We start from the raw sequence: 13,034 nt of genomic DNA, 5'->3' as shown, positions 1-13,034 counted from the left end.
GAAGAAGTCTAAAACAAACCTCTAAATTTCTGAAAATGCTTGTTCGAGTATATGGTTCATTAGTGCCGAAATCCGAACTGCAGTAAATAGATCACCTGAAGACACAGTGAGCGAAGATTGGCTCCAGATATCATTCGAGGAAACAGAGATATTACGTAGATCAAGTCAGCACCCAAGGCACTGGACATGGGAGAAGTTTAAAAGTCTCGGAGTGGGCAGAGACAAAAACCTCAGATAACGGAGTAGCTGCATCACGCATCGGAAAAGCGGGTACAGCATACCAACTGAACGGATTTGCCTACTAGAAGAAAGCAGCAGCACACGACATAACTACACGCTGGAGGTACTATATGCTGCCGGATGCCTTGCTATGAATAGAAAAGGACTGATCGAGGAATTAGATATATGAGATGATGTATATTCACGAAATATCCTGGTCAAAGAAAACAGAGAATTCAGCAGATGACAGCAACGACCATGAACTCTGTCTTCCTGCAGGGCTGAGCAGTCAGTTCTTCGCTACTTTCTCAGCAAGACGTACTTCATTGAGATAGAAAAAGGCTCGCAAGATGAGCGGGTAACACTGGAGCAGACAGTAAACTCCAGCGGCACCTTGGTTTACAAGGAAAGAAAAAGTTGAAAACGGGCCAAAACATGCGTGGTCCGGAGATGGCAGCTGCGACAGGAAGAAAGAATAATAATAAAATTAAAATATTAAAATTTCTATATGCACCGTTCGGGTCTGTGCAGTAGACGTCAAATAAAATCATAACTGTTGTTTCGTACTGATATGTAATTTAACTCTGGACTAAAGTGGTTACAGCAAATCACTATACAGTAAGGACTGCCACTTTCCACTGCTTGCCGACTACTTAATCCCTTTGCAACTATTTTTTCTTTTTTATTTCGATTCCGGTCCTGCCATAGCTCTCGCATTCTCTGGACACTGAACTGTTTTTTTTTTTTTTTTCCGACGCGATCTTCCCTCCGACTCGCGTTTTCTGTAATTGCGGAGACGTTTACGAGACATTTGAGACGATAGCTCTCATTCTTCCGCAATTTTCAGGGTAACACTCCACCGGCTATTTTTATTGTCTCACTTTGTGTTCCGGTAATGCGGCGCACGCTCTTCACAATAACAATAGGATCAGTTTCCTAGCTAAACGCGTGGCCACGCTACACCAGTTTGTAACTGCACACAAAACTAAATCGTGACACTCACGCGCGTATTCCTACACTGGTACGATGACAACACAGAAAAACAAATACTCCACGAAAAGCACATACAGATAGGATGTACCCGTCGTGGGCTCATCCATTGTTTACTCATTATTAGAATGGTAGTTATTAGCGGTTCAAATCTGACATTTTGTCGCGCAAGGAAGTTCGACCAATCAGCGAATAGTTGTATTCGTGTCGAAAACGGCAACTACTACACCTGTACTGGAGAATGTTGCCGACATTGTTTGTCGCTGCAATGGCTATCATTACCAACGCAATTACCGGAGGGACGGCTCTCTGTGACTGCACACAGAGCAGGTTGTGCGCTCGTGCCCCCCCCCCCCCCCCCCCCTCCAGCAAACCTCTTTCCTTACCGCGAGTGTTGTTGAGAAACATCTATATTAAAAGCGCGCGACAAAATCGAAACACACACCAAGTGCCATCAAACGGAATGAGACTACCTCGACGCTAGGCATTCACGCAGTAGCCTGCGTGGGACTGCGAACGCTCTTGCATTCGTACGTGCGCCGCGCACGTCATTCTACAGGGCAGAATTTTCACGGTCGCTCCCCCTCCCTGCCTTTGCTGAGTGTTCAGCTCACTTGCGACAGCCGCTTGCATTCTCTCTCTCTCTCTCTCTCTCTCTCTCTCTCTCTCTCTCTTCCCCCCCCCTCCCTCCTTTCCACTCCAGTAGCTCGCCCCATCCTTTCTTTCTGCAGTCTCGCTTCTTCTTCCTCTTCTTCAGTGGGGACAAGGACGGCGAAGGACGTTCGTGAGGAGGCGTTACTGACAGTCGTGGACAAAAGAGATACAGGAAAACAGGAGCGAAAAAGAAAGCCGGAGGAAAGCGCGCACGTCAGGAGGGGAAAAAACGACGAAACTAAAACTGGGAGCTGTTCAACAAGAAAGAGTAATGAATGCCAGCTATAAAGGCAACGAGCGCCTCGCCACAGGCACCGATCCACATATCTGTATTACGTACTGAACGACTAATTCGGCGCATTCCCTGTTGCTGGTTGCCTATCTAACGGCTCCGGTGTGAGAAATTTCATTTACAATATTTCATACAGTTGGGATTTAGAAAGCTGTGTCGATCTATTCATTAAGAACATTGCTCTTATGTTCATCTTTAACACAGTAAGACAAGTGTCACAGTTAGAAACTTTATGTTTACCTCTAGACAGTGTACATAAACCAACAGAAGAAATAGTAAACAAGGTTCTTAAAAGTTTCTGTGACTGGTTTTATGCGAGTGGACTCACTCTCAGTTTTAAGAAGACGCAACATGTTCATTTCTGCATATCTAGGGGTACTACACGAGTGATTAAGTGTAACAAATGGCGAGGAAATAATGAATAGGGCGTACATTTCAAAATTCTTAATGTCCATACTGATGAGAATTTAACCTGGAAAAAGCACATTTTGCAACTTCTAAAACATCTTAGTCCAGCTACATTTGCACTTACAATCCTTGGGAGAGGCAAATCAATAAGTTGGCATTTTCATTCAGTAGTGTCATATCGAATAATGTTCTTTCTTAAAGTCTAAATTGCTCAACAGCATGCTGGAAGAATGACATGTGGTGCTCACTCAGGATCACCTTACAGGCATCTGTGTTTTAGGCATTTGACTACTGCTCCACAGTATATTTACCCCCTCATGAAGTTTGTTGTAAATAATCCACTGCGGTTCAAAAGGAACAATGATGTACATAATTACAATACCAGAAGGAAAAACGACTTTCATCACTCCACATTAAGGTTGCCTTTAGTCCAAAAAGGGGTGCGCGATTAAGCAACTAAAATTTTTGATTACTTACTCAGTAGTAAAATCTCCGACAGACAGGAAAACAAATTGAAAATGTTTCTCCTTGACAACTACTGCAATTCCGTAGAATAATTTCTATTACTGTAACGTCCAAAAAATGACTTGTAGGAATTACTAAGTCACATCTTTATATAATAATAATAATAATAATAATAATAATAATAATAATGAACTTATAAATGTTCAGCATGCAGCCATATTTACAAATGAGAATGTAAAATGACTCGTTCCACATCATTAAGATTTATTGAGCAAATGATCCATCGAACACGAAACTGTCGGTGCGCCAATACACAGACGTTATTCGTCCACTATTTCAGAATCGGAGCACTTTGCGACTTATAATAAACTTCACACATAATTTCAATGCGAAACTTTCTCTTGCTGACCGCTGAATCCCTCCCCTCCAAAAAAAAAAAAAAAAAGACATTTCCACTGTTCATGCTGTCAAACGTGAGCATTAGGCACGACGTTTTAATTTATTCTCAACATAGCTTGCATACCAATGAATGTCCTTGCAAAATACACAGCACGACACATGGTTAGGACATGTGACGTCATAAACATTGAGGCGCTGTCAGAAACCTCACTTTCCAATAAATGTTTGGCATTTGCACAGAACACGGACTTGGTAAAACTAGTAAGCACAGGAACTATATTAACAACTTTGGTAATGTGTCTGACACAGTGACTCACCAGCTAACAACACATTAAAGAAAGTGAACTTTCTGGAACAAGTTCCAATAATTTGTGCTGGCAGCTCCCTACAGGGCAAGAAAATTTGCTGTAATATTCCGGCAGTTGTGTTCGTGACGAAACGTAAAAGGGTTGTATAATTTCACTATAGGATTAAGCAGATTCCGTCATGTACAAATATTTGGCACTATTTCGTCAAGTATTGTCTAAAAGAAATTAAGGAGCCCAGACTGTCCAATATTCGCAATGTGAAATTTAAGGAATTTTTCTGTTACAGCATTTGAACTACATAGTTAATTTCTGGAGACTAGCGAGGTGGGTACGTTCTGTACCTTTGGGATTTCAGCGTGTAGGTGATTAGTCTTCACATAACAGTATTTTTATGGCTTGGAAAAATTAAAACAAATTTTTTCTTAACTGCTGATGGCACGGAATTATTTTGTGGCATTTAGTGGAATGGCTATGATGAAACAGTGAAAATCTTAGGTCTTTACCTATAATAATTCACTTGAAAATGCTCCATATATGGCGATAAAGCACATTTGTGGGGAATGGAGTTTGAAGTTTCAGTAGCAGTTTAAGGAAATCCCGGAATGGAGCAATGATTTTTCCAAGCCAATAGATAAGTGGTCGGCGGCTTTCGTCTTTTGCCCAGCTTGTGTCTACAAACTCTTCTGTCCCCTTTTGGCACTCTTCTTCCTCTCTTTATTTGAGTGATGCACCACTGATCATGTATTATGCACTGCACTCGACACCCAATGTTGTTTCCTTAGGTGTGTGTGGTGCCGCCCGCTGTGGCCGAGCGGTTCTAGGCGCTTTATTCCAGAACCGCGCTGCTGCTACGGTCGCAGGTTCGAATCCTGCCTCGGGCACGGATGTGTGTGCTGTCCTTAGGTTAGATGTTAAGTCCCATAGTGCTTAGAGCCTTTTTTTGTGCGTGGCAGCAGTACCGTGTGCTCTATAGTCTAGAGTGTAATATATTTTACACTGATTGTGTCCTAAGGGACCACAGACTTGGTGGAAATGCAGTGGGCACGAGGGGTCACAACATACCCACAGTCTACCAACATGTATCAACGATAGTATAAAGTCAGTTTTCAGTATCTGCTAGACACTGATGTATTGATGACATGTCTTCACGGCCGTACATGCGATCGAGAGGACATAGCAAACGATCAGATTTGCATCGGAATTCTGGTCCTCAGCTCATAGAAGCTTCTTTCACCTGAATGTCTCAGTTGCTCGCTACTGGGACGAGCACTGTCCCCATTAACACTACAAACTATTTACCTAACTCACTGGAGTTTAAAAAAATAAATAAATAAATAAACTTATGTCAGCATATTCTTAGCAAATAAAATAAAAATACTTAAAATTGAGCTGAATACAAAATACATGCGTCATTCTAAAAAGGAAAGTCTTCAATTCCAGTATAAAAAAAAAACTTCGGTCATTTTCTGGATACAGGTCCTTTGAGTGCTCAGTAAAGATCTGCTTTTCCAAATCTTTTCGCCACAATTACAATGTCAGCGGCAAAACTCAAAGTTGTTATCTCTTCTACATGAACTTTAATTCTGTCTCCAAATTCCTCCTTGGTGTCCTTTACTGCTTGCTCTATACCTGGGACAAACATTCTCTGCAATAGCCCGTATTCGGTGGTGGTGCGGTTCTAGGCGCTGCAGTCCGGAACCGCGGGACTGCTACGGTCGCAGGTTCGAATCCTGCCTCGGGCATGGATGTGTGTGACGTCCTTAGGTTAGTTAGGTTTAAGTAGTTCTAAGTTGTAGGGGACTGATGACCTAAGATGTTCAGTCCCATAGTGCTCAGAGCCATTTGAACCATTTTATTTTAATTTATAGCCCGTATTTCACGCTCTTTGGACCTTGCAAGTGCAGTCTGGTGTCCGCAAAAGTAGTAAACAGCCTTATTTTACCCCAGCTGCCTTCGGAATTCAAACGAGTGTATTCCAGTCAAGAAATTCAAAAGGTTTCTCCAAATCTAAAAAAATGCTTCAAACGGAGATTAGCCTTTGTATAATCTGTCTTAGGAAGATAGTGGTAGGGTCAGCGTTGCGTCGCGTGTTCCGAAGTATCTGCATAACATTCCGTAAGCAAAGTGCCACTTCTAAAATGAACAGGGAGAACGTATTTCCTTTCACTTCGGCACAGCGTGACGCTGCGCTCTGAAAAGGAACCAATCCCTGAGGAAGGAGCTGCACCCGATGACAGAGACGTCTGTGGGGCCATTTCACTCTCGTCGCCGTGGCTGTTTCAGCGCAGAACAAGAATATGACGAGCAGCCACCTTTTGAGCTGCGCCGGTCGTTAAAAACGAATGGGAATTTAACTGCGCCTATTAGAGCGACTAATGAACTGCCATTAATCCCGCCGAGGGCGGGCAGGAGTCGATCTGCCGAGCGTAAACTCGCGCACGTGTGTGTGTGTGTGTGTGTGTGTGTGTGTGTGTGTGTGTGTGTGGTGGGGGAGGGAGGAGAAAGAAGGGGGAGGGAAGGAGGCAGGCAGAGAGAACGCAGGCGCCTCTTGCGGTCTAATGAGGGGAAGAAACCAAGTTAAGATCTGACGCCCGATAGTTATGCAAGCCGCGCAACGCGCAGTAAGAAGCCTGCAATTCCGTGTCCAAATGGTCCGCTAATCTTCGACACGGAAAATAATAAAAGAAACCACACACCTACTGGCGACAAAAACTTCGCCTCTTTAAGCGAGTCGTCCGCTGTAGCTCACACTTTGCAAGGGCGGTCGTTTACTTACACATCTTCATCTCAGGAAGTGCTCGGTAAATTATACGCTAATCTGACATTATCAAGATCTGCCCCCGTCGGATTCCTAACGGGCGCGTGTGCGGGGCTGTAGTCTCCGAACAAAAGTGTTTATGTGCACGCTTATTATCTGGATACGTGAATCTGGGTAATCCGACGGAGGTTCGAAACTCACTTTCTCGGGTACTGGATCAGTATCTCGAATTCAGGGAACACATCGGAACATTGCGTGACTTTATGACCCTCCTTTCCATGTAATAGTAAAGAATTGGAAAAAAGTAACTTTAAATGAGAAAGTCGTACATGTTGAATAATGTAGCATGGCCCAGGTCCATACAGGACTTAAATTTTGCGTGAGAACGTGATAAAACAGAGCCAGCAAAGGACAGGGAAAACCACTTGAACCGATGAATAGCGTCTTGAAAAGAGGTTATAAGACTGTTACGAAGAAAAGTAAAAGAAGGATAGTGGAATGCAATAGAATCAAGGCAGACGATGCTGAGAGGAATTAGTTTAGAAAATGAGGCACTGAAGATAGTAGATGAATTTTACTATTTGGCAACTCAATAACTGCCGAAGCAAAGATGCAAAGTATGGATTGTCTACAACAATAAAAACGTTTCTGAGGAAGGGAAGTGTATAATCGAACGTAAATTTAAGTGCTAGGAAGTTTTTTTTTTTTCTAGGGATATTTGTCTGGGAGACCAACGCTTGACAACAATAATTTGGTTCAAATAGATGAAGATTCTCATAGATATTAAGGGATAAAGAGGACTAGACAGGATAGAGCAGTGTGGACGGAGAGCTCCGAAAAACCAGTCCTGGAACTGAAGACCAGAGCAACAACGTTAAACTGGAAGGCGAGAGTGTGGCAGAAACGAGGGTAAAATCGTGTGCGACCGAAGGAAGTTAATCTGGACGTTTAATATTCTCAGTACACAGAAACAACGTTATCTGCACCTACGTACTGGATTAGGAGCATTATACGAATATTTGCCAAAAGTGCTACGGGCTATGAGTAATTACCGTCACTGGACGGTCTTGAGGAAATGTATAAAGATCTGGACAAAGTGTTTACTTGGAGCAATGACTGGCATCTCATCGTGAATATGAATAAACGGAGAACTGTGCCCTACAGCCGAGAGAATAAAAGAAGCCGACAGTATCCGATTATGAGATCAGAAGACCACATTGCGTCAATCAATTCTTTAGAGGCAGCACTAAGAAACGAAGTGGAAATGAAACAATTAAAATCATTAACAGGGAAGTAGAAGGAATGACTTGGAAATAATCTAAGGTTTTTGAGAAAATATAGTACAGTTCTAATTCGGTCAAGGTCACGTTTGTGCGACCCAAATAACAGAACTCATTTTCTCATCTAATTTTCTCAGCATCACCTGATTCAGTTAGCGCGCATTTCAATACAGTTGTTATACTTTGACAGATGTTTATCTTCTTACCACATACCTTGTTTATTATTCGAGAATAATGTACAGTGAGTGGAGTCTTTTTAACGGTTACGCTCTATAAACATACGGTGCGGGGTTTTCTTTCGGAAGGTGATGACTGTATCAGCTTTCCGGTCTCAAAAATGAAAACCTCAGTGCTGGCGTAACGATGTAATCGGACTAGCGCAGTGACAGCCCACTTTGCACGCGCCACGTAATCCGCTGTTGGGGGAGTGAAACGATTTCCCTTTCTTTTTTCCTTCCTTATTCTTTTTTTTCTGCCGCCCCTACAATACCGAACAGTTCATTAGAGGATCGGTCTGCCTTATCAGATAGGGGGAGGGGAGAGAGGGGGAGAGAGAGAGAGAGAGAGAGAGAGAGAGAGAGAGAGAGAGAGAGAGGAAATTGAAAAAGCCGTGAGCGGAGAGGGAGGGTGAGGGGGGGGGGGGATAGGTGCAGAATTAGCGCCACCACTAATCGACTTCGCCGTCCTCAATTAATTAGCACTTAACGCGCGCCTGAATGTTCGATTAGTGGTTTTGTGCGCACCCTCGCGCTTCTCCAAAGTGGCTACACAGAATGGCCAACTGCGCGAAGCACATGTTTAAAAAAAGAAATGAAAGAACGGAAGAAAGGGAAAGGGAGGGTACGAGACGTGAAGCTTTGTCGTATTTCGCACTGTTTAGGTCGCTTAATTTTCCCCTCCCACCGGTGAATAAACTGTCCGGAGGGGGGGAAGGGGGGGGGCAGAAGTGCGCACGCGCGTGCACACACACACACACACACACACACACACACACGGTGGAATAATGCCGAGTGTTTCCGTTCAGAATTAATTTAAACTGCCGGCGCGCCTCCCACTTAGTTATGCGAGTGGGCGTCGGAGCTGTGGCACACGACCACCGCTGCCGGTGGGGGAGGAACAATAAGCTAAAAACTTGTCACGACGGGCGCAGTAGCTTTTTTGTCGTTCGCTGACATTGTTCCCGTCAAATGAAACACAACAGGGGGGGGGGGGGTTAAAAAAGTGCCAGCAGGTAGCTATAAGCAAGGGAGTGCCTACTGTTATACCAGCGGCTGTAATCGCTTTCACGTATAGGAGACGGAATCGTCTGATCGCCCATGTAAGAGGTGGACATTTAAATTTCTACCTGTGCGAGGGCACGATTTTATGTCTACAGCGGTCTGATGCATGGCGATAAAGAAACCTGTCGTTCACACCTGTTCTCTGTGAATCACAGAGAAGTACGTAACGGCGGGTGCTACAGTTCGATATGCTGTGGTTCCTTTCCATTTCGCTCGCGGGCGGAGAGTGCGAAAATCGGCTGCTGTACTATCGCCATTTGCCTGAGCTTTGCACGGTGGCTAAAGTATAAACGTGTAGGAGGCTGTTAGAATGTCGTTAGTTTATGCCGTGAAAGACGATCCTTGAGGTTTTTCTCTAAGCGTATTCTCTCGAGGTGTAAGACTGACTTTTTCGGGTACTTGCGTTGTAAGAGTTTTCAACATTTCTATTGGACTGTCTCGCCATTTACCAGTCGCACACCCCCACCCCTTCTTTCCCACACGATCCCACATCCCTTATCAGTCTGACCTGACGTGGGTTCCATATTCCCTTTACTCTTCGAGTATGGTCCGCGTAAGTGTTTCATCAGAGACTCTTCAGCAAACGGCAGTGCCTTTACCACTGAATCGTAGCTTGTCACTTGCTGTACACACAGTCAACTCTACGTGGTCGTTCCACTTAACAGACACACCTACACATCGCAAATATTTGTATGACGCGAGTGGCTCTTCTTACGACTCGTCAACACTGTCCTCAAATGAGAGCACAGTTTTGCAGTTCATGACGTGCCCAGCTGCCATTCTTTGCACTAGACTGATACGTTGTCTAGACCTAACTGGACATTAGTCCACAATATTTTACCGACCGTAATTTCGTCACAGGTAACAGAACCATCTGCAGGAGTTCGCAGATTCTCCTTCCTTTACAATGAGTGTTAATAAGAATTGGAAATCTAAACGATTTCAACAGTTTTCAAAGTCGCAGCAGAAGAGACTGTGTAAACGGCAAGATTTCAATTACCCATTGAATATCGTCGAAAACACAACTGTTTCGCTCTACAAATCTTGCTCACGGAATCTGAACGCTATACGATTTATAGCAACGCGTAGTTCGCTGTTTTCGTCTGACCACTGCCCAGCGTCAGAATTTGTATTGGCGAGTTGCGGCGCTGAGATTTTGCACCAACAATTCCGACTTCGCCACTTTCACACGTATTTCTTGGCTGACTCCTCTCTCTGGGAACAATACCCGTAACAGAGAAACCGAAAGTAAGCGATCACGAGATTAGTGGAGAACGTGTCGACCACATCATACCGTTCAAATATTTACGGGTTATACGATATGAAACTGGATCAGCGGGAACGGCGATTGGCTGACATAAGACTTCTTAGAACAATCGGGAGAGTACAGTAAGGGAGAAAACGCGGTAGAAGACGCTAGTGGCTAGTGCATTGTTGCGACGTTTCGAGTCCTCAGTTAAACGTGACGTAAGAGACCGAACGATTTAAAAGACGTGCTGCTAGGGACGTAACGGGTCGATATAACTAATATGCGAAATGTAACACAAATTCCAGGGGAACTTCAGTGGAGCCAAAGGCGGAGTTGTCGTGAAACCTTGTTGCGTGAACTTGTGGAACCAGCTGTACTCGAAGAACACTGTGCTGTCACCGCGCACAAGCATCTCGAGAACCAAACGACTAAGACTGATGCAAACTGGCAATAGGGCTGAAATTCGCCAGTACTGGTAAGGAATACTCTCCGCCACCGTAGATGCAGAGCCAACGCTCAATCTCTTGTTTCCGACGTCAACGTGAAAGAAAACGCGTAACTTTTATCAGGTGTACGACGTGTTAACTGCTTATAATTCGGTTGTTGGCTTATCTGCAAGTGCTTCATCGTAAAAGCTTCACTGTGCCTCGAGGTAAGCCTTTTTTTAAAAAAGTCAGTTTCATTGTCTATCCAGAACGAATTTCCTTTACACTCTTTCAGTCTTAGCGCACACATTATCATCTCAGCGATCTGTGGGCACGAAAACCATCAATCTCTTACTATTTCCTCAGTGAAGTGTTAGCTCACAGGTGGAAAAAATTTGCGCAAGGATGCGGCGAAATTTTCACGGCTATCGGCTCGCACTAATTGGGCTTGCGACAGACGTGCGACGAACAAAGAAACCGTTCTGTCCATTCCGCAATCGAGTCGTCACGGCCGAACGGGGCAACTTCCGACGGGACGCTAGAAGAGTGACGAAGGTGGCGGGAGAATCACTTGTGTCCCCCCTCGTCACAAAACGTTAAATGGCTGCGGTGAAATGTAATCGAGTAGCTTAACTGCCGGAATATGCAACGCGTCACCGGAGTTATGCCCAGGTATGACTGCGGAATTGACTCGATAATTGGACGCTAATTAAAAAGTAACGGGAGGGGGGAAGAATCGAGCGCGTAATGTTAGGTAAGTGATGGGTTTTCCTGCGGAGCGGCGAGCTGTAGAAGAATGAGATTAGTTTCAAAGCGGCGAGCCGGGCAGCGCTCTCCTTCGTTTACTGCCGCTTTGTCGTCTATTAGGGAGAGATCGTTACGCCAGACAGATGGTCTCGCGCTGACGCGGAAAAAGAGCGGTGGACCAGAAGCAATATAATTAAAAGGGGGAGGGAACAAAAGAGAAGGAGAGGGCCGAGAAAAGAGGAAGAGGTCGTGCGTAACTGGTTTTGCGGTCCGCTAGGCGCGATAGCTAATAGCTAGCTAGCTGGCTGGCCGGCGAGGCGACTTGGCGACCGTGACAGACAATGGCGTCAGAAAATAAGAGCAACTCTGCGCGTCGCGCAGCCTGGCTGCGACAAACAGGCGTCGCGCGCCTGACAGCAGGGAAAAATTAAGTGCGGGCGAACTGGCACCGAGGATCGCCCGCAGAGATTTCCGCTGCGTGTGCGCGAACGCACGCACGCACGGACATGCGAGGCGAACGGCCGCTGGGCTCCGAAAATGAGGTCGCCCGTTCGGCCGCGGCAGAATGGAGACTAGCGATGGAAAAAAAAAAAGGTCGCATTACTCTCCCGCAAGCGTTTCCGCACACCCACGGCACTCAAGTTTTCGGCACTAACTCGACACTACTGCGAAAAAAAACACTACACACGCACTCACCTTTTTCGTGGAGTCGTGGCTCGCTGGGAGTAGAGCGATGACTGTGTACGTGTGTATATCCTAGGCAGTACGTGTGTGGGTACAAAGTTCCCAGAAGCGACGGCAGACGGAACCGTTATTTGTCACGCACTTGTCTCGCCCAGCATCTGTCGTCACAGGGGATACGAGACTATACAACACACCGGTCAGTGTAATTTTTTTTTTTATCGCACTGTGGATTGCTCGCCAGCGAGCTCGGGAAATTCCAACACAGTCGACACTACACTGTTCCTTTTTTTTTTTTTGTTCGACAACCACTGTAACTTCACTTGTTAGCACTTGTCTTTCACTGTTCACTTCCAGCTGTGATGCACTTTGCACGTCGGTCGCGCACAATACCAGCCTGCCACGGAGCTGTCGCGTTCACTGAAGCGCAGCCGGGGCGCCAGCACTTGTGGCGATAAAGGCGAGCGAGCGCGCACACACTGACGTAGCACCGATATACGGTGATAGCGGCAGGGTCCCCTTCCTGCTCCGGACACGGGCCACACGGCGCGGCTGGCCAAGTCCTTGCTCGCCCGCGAGACGGAGATAACGAGCTGCTGGCGACTCGTCCTACGTGCCGCGTCTCGCAGTCCGCTCCGCGCGCGCCAGACGCTGCTCCGCGCACACACACACACAGTGGACACAACACACACGCACTGACACGTCCTTCCGCCTCGGCGGGCACCGACTGACTGACTCCTCTCAGAGGGTGAGCGCCCGTCCCTCCCCCTCGTGCCCCCCACCAAACTCGTCGCCCCCACCGCTTTCCACCTCCACCGCCCCGCCGCCAACAGCCGAGCATCAGCATCCGACGGCCGCCGACGCGAAAACCGAGTGACA

General features: G+C 45.9%; 1 protein-coding gene across 1 annotated transcript in view; it reads right to left on the bottom strand.

Moving 5' to 3' along the window:
- Positions 1-12,824, bottom strand: part of LOC124717179 (flocculation protein FLO11) — a 182,415-nt gene extending 169,591 nt beyond the window's left edge. The window contains exon 1 of the mRNA XM_047243956.1: positions 12,171-12,824. The gene's annotated coding sequence lies outside the window, so the exon portion shown is untranslated. The remainder of the gene's footprint in view (positions 1-12,170) is intronic.
- Positions 12,825-13,034: the final 210 nt, after the last annotated feature.

This window comes from Schistocerca piceifrons, chromosome 9 (assembly GCF_021461385.2).
Source record: "Schistocerca piceifrons isolate TAMUIC-IGC-003096 chromosome 9, iqSchPice1.1, whole genome shotgun sequence".
In the NCBI taxonomy this organism is placed as follows: Eukaryota; Metazoa; Arthropoda; class Insecta; order Orthoptera; family Acrididae; genus Schistocerca; species Schistocerca piceifrons.
This window is presented reverse-complemented; position numbering and strand designations above follow the sequence as displayed.